Source organism: Nothobranchius furzeri, chromosome 1, assembly GCF_043380555.1.
Source record: "Nothobranchius furzeri strain GRZ-AD chromosome 1, NfurGRZ-RIMD1, whole genome shotgun sequence".
NCBI lineage: Eukaryota > Metazoa > Chordata > Actinopteri > Cyprinodontiformes > Nothobranchiidae > Nothobranchius > Nothobranchius furzeri.
In genome coordinates this window covers 77897343-77908595 of record NC_091741.1, presented here as the reverse complement: position 1 = coordinate 77908595, position 11253 = coordinate 77897343, and the positions used below count along the sequence as shown (strand labels likewise).

At 38.4% G+C, this 11253-nt stretch overlaps 1 protein-coding gene across 1 annotated transcript in view; it reads right to left on the bottom strand.

Moving 5' to 3' along the window:
* LOC139069653 (uncharacterized) overlaps positions 1 to 11253 on the bottom strand; it is an 816187-nt gene that overhangs the window by 446361 nt on the left and 358573 nt on the right. The gene's annotated exons all lie outside the window — the stretch shown is intronic.

The window sequence follows — 11253 nt, the reverse complement described above, 5'->3', positions numbered from 1 at the left end:
TGTCTGTGGAGGAGGAGGTCCTGTCTGTGGAGGAGGAGGTCCTGTCTGTGGAGGTCTTGTCTGTGCCGATGGAGGAGGAGGTCCTGTCTGTGGAGGTCTTGTCTGTGCCGATGGAGGAGGAGGTCCTGTCTGTGGAGGTCTTGTCTGTGCTGATGGAGGAGGTGCTGTCTGTGCCGGTGGTGGAGGACGTGATAATTTCTCCTTACATATAGCAAGATGTTTCACAAATGCCATTCTCCGCAGAATCGTTGACGGACAGTAACAACAATGATAATGTGCCATTTCCCTACAGCCCAGGCTGCATTTTAAGATGACATAATCTAAAGTGAAAAGAGAGCAGATTGATTAACTGTCTTGTGTACGGTGATGCTTCATGCAAAGTAGCACAACAGACTTCACCCGATACCAGATCAAGTACTTATATAAAACTACTAGCCTTGCCTTATGTTATTTATTGATAATAAAAAAGAAGAAACTGACATAAAATAAATGACTAAACATTCATATTGGAAACTCACTCATACAAAGTAGGGAATAGTAAATAAATTACTGGAGAAATTTAAAACACTGCATACATACCTTCATGTTTTACAGCAATGCTCACATGATTCTGTACATGGTATTTAACCTTGTAAAAATCAGCATATGTCATTTTACAGAAAGTGCAGTGAATGTTGCTGCAACAATCGCTGCATCGCTTGATAGACTGAAGAGGATCCTGCCCTCTCCTCAGTATTGTTTGATGCATCTGTGAAAGTCATACACACACAAGAACATTCTAAAATATGAAGAAAAAAATTAAATATCAGAATACACACACTGAGCACATTTAATTTGGTTTTAATTTATTTTGTGTTAAACAAGTGCACTGGGAAAGTCTACCAGGGTTATAAAATACTTTTAAAATTGTCATTAGATTAAAATTTTATTTAGTTTTGAATAAAAATTTTAAATTCAATTTTAGTTTTAATTACTTTATACCATTCGATAGGTAGTTTAGTTTTGATTGTTTCTGTCTTCTTTAAACAAGATGTGTACAGGGAAAAGACTAAAAAATAGTATAAAAACTCAGAAAATGATTATGCTTTTTAAGAACTGTAATCAGGCAAGTACAAACGATGTATGGCAGAGTAACGTTCAAATTCAGTAAACACAATAACAGCACCTGTGCGTTAAAACGCCAAACAATTAATGCAGGTGCTACAATTCTATTAAAAAAAACACTGACTGGCAACACAATAAAACTAAAGCCAAGCTACCATGACTACCACAATGCTTTAGGTTATTTTGCACATACTCTTAGTCATAAATAATCCCAAATAATCCTGTGACGCTTTCTCTCAACCTTTGCTTACATGATGTGTAACCGCAGCTACACAATCAGCACACTGACTTCTCTGACGTGTTGGAATAATGCAGTACTACCGAGTGAAAACCACCCAACAACCAGAAAAAATAGAGGGATTATTTTTCATCAATTTAGCATATACACACACACAACCTAAACCAGCGTACACCGCTTCGGCTGGCTCCCATTGCTATGATTTGCAGTTTACAGTTGTAATGTTAGCTTGTTTGTTAGCCATAACTCACCGGTTATAAAGTTGTTTCTGAAGACTAGTGCGTGTTTAATCATCGTTCCAATAGCTAAGACGTCTTTTCTTTGCCTTGAAAGGGAGTGAGTCGATGGACTTTTATCAAACTTTTCCGTTCTGTTGATTTTATCAAAGCGTGCTAACCAAAAAGGCACAACAGATGATCGCATCTGTTTCTGGTGACAACGCGCCGTAGGCAGGGAGTGACATAGAAATAATTCTTAGACTTTATGACATACTTTATGAAACAAAAACTAAGCCCATTATTTCAATAAATACAGTTAGTTAGTTTTGTGTACGCGCGTTACAGTTTAAATTCGTTTTCGATAACCTTGAAGTCTACCCTACTAGCTATGTTAGCATAAGTACCGAGTGCAATTTGAGCCAAATTTACCGCACATTGCAAAATAAACGTTTAAATAAATAACTTTAATTGTGTTTATTTTAAGTTAGGTTACTTACAGCCATTAAGCCGAAGTTGGAGTCACTTGGAACGGCCGGGAGCGGCAGCTCCACCTTTGTGCTTTTGCTGCAACAAGGACCGTCTCAGCAGAGGCGAGTCTGCCTGCACCAATTAGGAGCAGGAATGGGCGGAGCTGACTCTAGTGCAGCTCCACCCTCTGGTGCAGCTCCGCCTTTGTGGTTCCGCAGCGAGCACCCTCTCGAATGGACTTTCAGAAAGCATTTGACATGCGTTGGTGCGGCACAAGCAGAATGCTGAAGTAACATCGGGTACTGAGCTGCTGTGTGGGATGAAATGCCTGAAAGAAGTTATGGCCACAATTACAGAGGCTAAAGTGGTGTGGTACACTGAGGTGTCTCTATTGCTCATTTCTTTTATTTACTCTGAGTGGCTAAATGAATAAGAAGTCATCTCATTGTTTGTGCCCATGCCTTTCATTCCACTAGCAGGATCATGTGGTGCCATAAACTGCTGTCTGCTAAACAAGTGAATAATGAAGATTTAGATAACCAATTAAGGTTTCAAACATAAACTCCTCTCCTCGCATTACTTGAGCCAACAGAGCCTGGTTTGCAGGTTCAGCATAGTTCCACGGGATGATCAATGGCCATGTATATAATCCCGGTTATCTCGGCTCATTTGTCAAAGTGAACTTATATGATGAGAAATTATATCTTAGGTATTATATATATTACAAAGACAGTGAGTTCCAGCTTCACATTTATTTCATTGCTTTAATCTGCTAGGCCCTAAGAACAAACAGCATTTACACCAAAAAGAAGGTAACAGAGGAAGCTTTAAAGTAACGTTACATATTTCCTCACATGCATTTTTCTTCACACTGCGTTCACATCACCAACTGGCACTAAAGACAGCCTACAAGAGATGCCTGCTGTTATTTATTATGGCTTAATAACTTTATGCTTGCCAAATTGGAAAGTGGTCAATAGAAAAAGTGTCTGTGAAAGTGCTTTGTATTAAATGTGTCAGTGGTTGTTGAAAATGGTGTGCCTCACCACTCTGGGAAGCAAAGACAACCTGCATTTGTATAATGTTCACACTCTGCTCTGATTTGATCTGCATTAGTGGCTCGGTGTTGTATTTAGTCACAAACGGCTTTTACTTCGAACTGACTTAGCAAGAACAAAGACCTGCAAGGGCCTTTTGTTAGTACTGGTTCAGTGCTGGCACTCAAAGTATAAAAATAAAAGCTGCAATGCAGGATAACAAGATAGTGCAAATTGTTGTCTGCACAGGTTGACAGAGGGGCAAGAAAAGTAGGTTACTCTACAAAAACAAACTGTATATAAGACGTAACATTATAACCTATATAAGAACAAAGAAATGAAGTGGTGCTCATAGACTCTTTTTCTTCAGAGAATGTGTTACATTTTTCACTTCTACTATTAAAGGTAAAACCAATGTTTGATCTCTAATTTAATAAAAACTATTATTAAACCTCAATAATCTGTGTATCATTTGTTCTTTCAATTTTTGATTGATCATTAGCCAGTGTTTACTGTGATGGAATGGATAAGCAATGATGACACATGTCTAAGAATGGTTAATATAAATTATAATATGACTAGTAAAAAAAAAACTCCTGCTATTGGAGCTATGGAATATAAACTTTCAGGTTATGATTGGACTGATGTTTATGTTGATGATGTAAATGACTCTTATAATGTATTCCTGGAAATATTTGAGAATTTATGATAAACATTGTCGTCTTAAATATTGTAAGCAAAATTTAGGAAAAAGGTCTCCACCCTAGATTTTTAAGGGTTTGCAATTGCCAAAAAAAGAAGTTTTGTGTCTGGATTTTATTAGAGATCCAACAAAATAAAAAGAGAAACGATATAAGGAGAAACGATATAAGGCTGGAGGCTACTGGTGGTGCCTGGCTGCTGGGCCCGGAGTCTGATGGTGGAGCCTGGCTGCTGGGCCTGGAGGCTGCTGGTGAGCCTGGCTGCTGGGCCTGGAGGCTGCTGGTGAGCCTGGCTGCTGGGCCTGGAGTCTGATGGTGGAGCCTGGCTGCTGGGCCTGGAGGCTGCTCGTGGAGCCTGGCTGCTGGGCGTGGAGGCTACTGGTGGAGCCTGGCTGCTGGGTGTGGAGGCTACTGGTGGAGCCTGGCTGCTGGGCCTGGAGTCTAATGGTGGAGCCTGGCTGCTGGGCCTGGAGGCTGCTGGTGGAGCCTGGCTGCTGGGCCTGGAGGCTGCTGGTGGAGCCTGGCTGCTGGGCGTGGAGGCTGCTGGTGGAGCCTGGCTGCTGGGCGTGGAGGCTGCTGGTGGAGCCTGGCTGCTGGGCCTGGAGGCTGCTGGTGGAGCCTGGCTGCTGGGCGTGGAGGCTGCTGGTGGAGCCTGGCTGCTGGGCGTGGAGGCTACTGGTGGAGCCTGGCTGCTGGGCCTGGAGGCTGCTGGTGGAGCGTGGCTGCTGGGCGTGGAGGCTGCTGGTGGAGCCTGGCTGCTGGGCGTGGAGGCTGCTGGTGAGCCTGGCTGCTGGGCGTGGAGGCTGCTGGTAGAGCCTGGCTGCTGGGCGTGGACGCTGCTGGTGGAGCCTGGCTGCTGGGCGTGGAGGCTGCTCAGTTTAGATTTTTGATTTTTCAGTTGAGATATTAATAAGAAAGCAAAAAAAGGATTACTATGATCAGCTTTTCCAAAAACATAAAAATAGTATTAAGGGTACCTGGACTGTGTTAAAAGAATTAATAAAAAAAAAAGAAGGTTTAACGACTCACAATGAAAATGACAAGAATATTGCGAATTATTTTAATACATATTTTGTGAGTGTTGGCCGTAACCTAGCTGAAAAGTTACCAAAGTTGACAATAACCATGAAATAATTCATAATAATAAAATGCTTCTGAGTTGTGTAAATTAAAGTGATGTGTTGCAAGTTGTGCTTTAAAAGTAAAAAGTCCTTGGATTTTCATGGGTTAGACATGTCTCTTATCAAGGAGGTTATCCACTGCATCATTGAACCTCTTACTTATATTTGCAACAAATCCTTTTTGAGTGGTTCAGTTCCCAAACAAATGAAAATAGCCAGAGTTATTCCTATATATAAAAGTGGTGATAAACAAGTAGCTTGCAACTATAAGCCCATTTCTTTACTACCACAGTTCTCAAATATACTAAAGAAGCTTTTTGTAGTTAGACTTGAAGCATTTTTTAATAAGTTTGATCTTTTAAATGATCATCAATATGGGTTTAGGAAGAATCGTTCAACTTCATTAGCGGTTATGGAATTTGTAGAGTAGATTGCAACAGCAGTTGATCAAAAATGTAACGTAGTAGGTGTTTTAATTTATTTTTAGTAAGGCATTTGATACAATTGAGCATACACACCTGCTAAAAAAAATGTGAATACTATGGTCGTTGTGGCAAAATGAATCAATGGCTTGAAAGTTATTTAAGCACTAGATTTCAATATGTAACTGTAAATAATACAGATTCAGAGCTTGAACAAGTAATTTGTGGTGTGCCGCAAGGCTCGGTTCTAGGACAAATTATTCACACTCTACCTGAATGATATATTTTCTGTTTTAACTCAGTTGAAATTCATTAAGTTTGCCGATGATATAAATTTTATTTGTACTGGAAAAGATATGAATAAATTATTGCAAGAGCTGGAAAATGAATTGGTTACAATAAAAAAGTGGTTTGGCTATAATAAGTTAACATTAAATGAAAATAAAACTAAATGCATGCTTTTTTTCTGGAAACAGATATAATGACACAAAACTTCATTTAAATGGAGTTCAAATTGAATGAGTACAAGAAACAAAATTTTTATGTGTGATTATTGATAGTAAACTTAGTTGAAAACCACATATTGAATATATCAAATGCCAAGTGTCTAAATCTATTGCTATACTCTATAAAACAAGGGATGCACTCAACAAAAAAGCTTTGTTTTGATCTACTGCTCTTTAGTTCTGCATTATTTGTCTTACTGATCAGACATTTGGGGAAATGTGGGAAAAACTTGAATTGAGTCTCTGTTTAAATTGCAAAAAAAGGCTGTGTTAAAGCAAAAACTAATGTGAAATCAAGGTGTGTTTCTGTTTTTGGTGTGAAATTATGGAATGAGTTAAATTATGACTTGAAGATATGTACTTCTTTAAAGTTTTAGCATATGTTAGGAGTCAAATATTTAATGATTATGAAAATATGTGCAAATAATGAAAATGTTTTATAGGTTGTTTGTTTGCTGGGGGGGGGGGGGGTGTATATAGGTTATTTGATTTAGATGGAAAATAGGGTAGGCTAAAATAAGCATTGCTTCTGCTTATTCCTTTTTTGGTTGTAATTTATGGTGTTAATTGTGTTGCTTGGATATAAAAAAATGTTGTGTTATAACCAAAAACATACCATTAAAAATAATAATAATTTAAAAAATCAAAAAAGGGAAAAAAGGATTTGCTTTTTGTTTTATTAACAAACAGATAAAAAAATTCGTGTTTTTCGTATTTTTTGTTTTAGTCTAGGATCAAAAATATGAAATGGGAAAAACAGCGGCAGGAACTAATTAGATTTTAATATTTCATATGTCAGGTTTGTGTCAACAGGTGTCGTACAATATGAATGTCCCTGACAGAATGTGACCCTGAGTCAGGAGCTCACACTGGTTAGGAAGACACAGATTCAATCCACTGCGCCTGGATTCCGCCTAACTAGATGTAGAATGTTGTTTTTATTTTGTGAAATAAAACTGGTGGGTGTTGCTACTTTATTCTTCAGACTCTGGGTGACAACAGAAAGTGCTATGTTTTATTCAGGTGTTATCTGGTCTCTTTAGTTGTAAACCCATCTCGTCCGCAGCCGTCTACCTGGCAGTCTGTTAGCAAACACCAAAATCCAAGGTAAGCAATAATCAGAGGGAGATTGTGTTTTTTACACTTTTATGTCACTAGTCCCACTTGTGATTCAAGCTAACTACCACACAGTAAGCAGTCGCCAACGCAGCTAACATTTTGTGCGTGTGTACAAGTCATGAGACGTAATCTTCCACCTGCAAAATGCAGAGTAATTTTTTTTCCACCTCAATTTTTTTTTTATTCAGTTACTTTACCATGACTACTGAAGGTGCCAGAGGGAATATTTCTGGTTTATGTGAGAGCAGGTGGAGAGAAAGACAGCAGACAGCTTCCTTCTTCAGTAAAGGAGGAGCAGTTTATTAGAACGTGTTTCAAAAATACTCTCTAGTCTCAAGTCTCACCTTTAGGTCTGACACATTTGTTGTTTTTGTTGTTGTTTATCCAGAAGCCCAGCAGAGAATGAGTTCCTACAGACTCCAATAACAATGTTAACATGTCCGATATTCATGAGTGTTTCTTCTGCAACATTCATGTCAGCACCATAATAAGTGTAGAGTTGGATGAATGGCTAGAATGAAGCATATTAAGTTAGTTGTATGATGAAGGAAGTAGTAACTTTACTGTTAATATCTGCTATATTAGAATATTTCTTGTTTAGTTTTCATCTTCTCTTTCAAGCAGATGTCTATAAATCCAGAGCTGGTGGACCAGATCAGCCACACCAGAAGCTTTCCTGACCACTTCAGGGCAGCAGGAGAGAAGAAACCTTCAAGCTTTCTGGACCATCAAACACCCACCGCTGGAAAACCATCACGGCCATTACTGCCTATTGTGAAGCAAGCAGAAATTCTGGCCTCCCAAAAAATCTAATATTTACTTCATTCCAAACTGCAAGAAGCAATGTTTAGAGATGGGTGGGAGGGTTGCTGTGGTTCTCAACCCTGGTCCTGGAGGGCCGGTATCCAGCCTGTGGTTTCGCTGCTCCAACTTACACGATTCAGTGGTTGAATAACCTATACAGTAGCTCATCAAGCTCTACAGAAGCCTGTTAATCACCTGTTGATTGAAATCGGGTGTGTTGAAGCAGGGTTAAAACTAAAACATGCTGGGTACCGGCCCTCCAGGACCTGGGTTAACCGCTGCTCTAAAATATTTGCTGATTAAGAAGCAAGTTCAGAAGGTTTTGATACAGAGATGGTATGTTTTTAAAATTCAGGACTAGTGATTAAATCTACTACTTGTGTTATCAGTGTGTATTTGTGTGTGTGTTTGTGTGAACACATAGCTTCATCAGCTTGAAGTTGTTTAAACAAAATTTGTTAGATATTTTTGTCATGACTGCCTTTATTCTAATAATGTGGCGTGTGGTTTTGGTGCCAAGTGACATGTTAACACTACCTCAGAAATTACATCTGATCCATCCGGAACCCCTTGCTGCATCCTAGGAGTCTACGTTCCCATCCTCCCTCACACTAGAAAATTTATAAACATTTGCCCTCCCAACAAAACTTTTAGGTGTTTACATTACACGCCAGTTATTTGCAGTTTCTATTTACTGTGCGGTTTGTCTGTTTTAATACTTTTACCTTTGTGTGGACGAGTTTTGTTTATACAAATAAAAGCATTTTTAAAAACGTCTTTCTACTTAAATTTATATCCAGATTTTCCAGTTACAAATAATTCTGGGATTAACATTATTCAGGTATTTATATGTGTTTTATATTATCAATTAATGTTGTCAATTTAGCTACATAAATGTGTTTCACTAGAATAAAGTAGTCAGTTGTTTTCAGATGTGTTAAATTGTCTTAGCCAGTCAGACAGAACTAGCAGCAACGCTAACTCTCAGAGCTAACAGGAAGCCTGGAAACAAGCACACAGTTGTTTACTGGTTGAGAACCTGGTTTATTGAGCATTACTATTTATGTGAATGGAGCTGACGTAATTATCCTCATATAAGGGAAACTTACTGGCTTGTTGTCATGATTACAAGCAATCCAACATGAGAATAATAAACGTAGCGCTTTCTGTCGTCACTCACAGACTGAACGATAAAGTAACGACGACATTACTCAACTATTTAAAAACATTTCCATGTCTAGTTAGTAGGAATGAAGGTGCGGTCCACTGGATCTGCACTTTCTGGTCAGTGTGTGCTCCTGATGCAGAGAAAGCTTGCGTCAGCGCATTGCCACATCAACAAATAATGAATCTGTATGCTTGAAGTCATAAACAAATTCTTACTACGTTGAAAAAAATCCCCGCCTGACCTGAGGAACTATTTGTTTTCCTAAAAAGGTGTGAACTCCATAAGCTTAACCTACATCAAAACAACACCTGTCCTTTTGAAACTGAGAAATTAAATATCAAAATCAAATTTGGTCCAGCTGACATTTTTCTATTTTATCTCAGACTAAAATAGAAAATACAAACATGGCATTTTTTTGTTTTTCTGAATATGTTCAAGAAACAAATCAGTTTTTCCCTTTTTGATTTTTTTTTGTTTTCAAATTGATAATCAAAAAAATTGTTCCCAAAGAATAACCATTGTCACGCATCAAAAGGGGTGAATTTTTCACCATCTAATAGACACAACATAACCTTTCATACACACCAGAAACTGCACATTCAAGGCTGCACCAGCTGTCGGGTTCAGATGCTCAAAACAACCTCTGCACACTTAAAGTTCCTCACTGGAGACAAAACAGTCTCCCAAGGTCCTGCACTCTCTGCATAAAAGTCAGGCTGATGATTCCTCACCTTGAATAAAAATCAAGCCTACTTGAAGCTCCTACATGACTTTACAGTTAAAGTTACAATAATCAAATGTGATGAATGTTTGAATCAAATGTTTGAATAATCTGTGCTTAAATCAATGAATTTAAAATGAATATTTTCTTACAATGATCCATTTATTTCGCAATTCAGAATCTGTTGATTTAACAAGTTAATCATTGTTTACACTCATACACATTACAATAAGATACTCACTAAGGTTAATATTCACCTCGCATAAGAGTTTTGAACACTTTCATTTACAAAGTGTTAAAACCTTTTTGTATCTGAGGAAGACGTGGTTTTCTGAGGGATTTTGGTATGACTCCAAATGTGTCGAATTCTGATTTGCCAAAACTTGGCCAAAACTCATAATATTGTGGTTGATTAAAACAAGAATTACTTCCTGATTAATTCAGTGTCTAGCTGATTCTTGAACCGGCCAATTCGGGAACAAGCATCTTTGAGACATCTCTTTTGACTTACAAAAAAGCCTCTTTGCACGCTGCAAGCTGACACAGCCATACGGCTCTTTTAAGATCCACACATCCACCTTGGACGCAAACAAGCATTCCAGCATACTGTTATGACCCGGAAGACATCTCAAGACTGGACGCTTTGTATTGGAGCTAATCTACGGGCTCCAGGTACCATGAGGTCCACCCGACTTCTGACAGTCCGGATCTGCTGGGGGTCTCCACCAGGGTTTTTAGACGTAACATATTGCGTCTGATGCGTTTTTTAAAAATAATCAACTCTCTAGTTTATAGCAGACAACAAATTATTTTACTACCCAGACTTCACAAATTCTTTCAGATACATAGAAGGTTCTGCTAAACATCTTGCTTACACCATACCACCTCACACATCACATTCCATCACCTCATATCCACTACATCGCATCGTATTATTCATATCTTGTCATGTATAAATTATTAGTTTAGGAAAAAGAATAAAATATTTTTTTAACTATATACCTGACTCTGTCTGAATTAATACGAAGTGTGTTTATGGTCCCTGAACAATTTATGATTAAACTTCAAAGATCAATCAGGTTGTTATTTCATATTTTATTGGAATCATCACACCTTATTGGTCACAATTAACTTGCAGTTGTCATGCTACAAAGAGTGATGCTACACCTTGGTCCAAAAGGAAGGAACAAATTTGTTGATGAGCTGGGATTACTTTTATTTATTTATTTATTTTTACCGTGTCCTGTCTGGCTGTGAAGCAAGCAGAATTGATGTCTGAATGCTGGTGACAAGCCTTACAGATTTACTCTCAGGTGGAGCATCAAAGCGTCTGCTTTTAAAGTCACACCTGATACTTAAAACTTTATTGTTATTGTTTTTGAATGCTTTGTAATTCCGACCAGACACGGAGTCAGAGGTGAAAGAGAAAGGAAAAGACAAAAGGTGGGGAGACGGGGGGAGGGGGGGTTCCACAAAAATAAACAATAATGAACAAGATTCTGCTTCTAGACCTGCAGAAAGAGACAAGAAAAAGAAGCAAAAAAACAAAACAAAAAAAATAGGACACAACAACAATACAACAAGATCAAACTATCACTGCGTCAACTTGATGAAGAAATATATAAT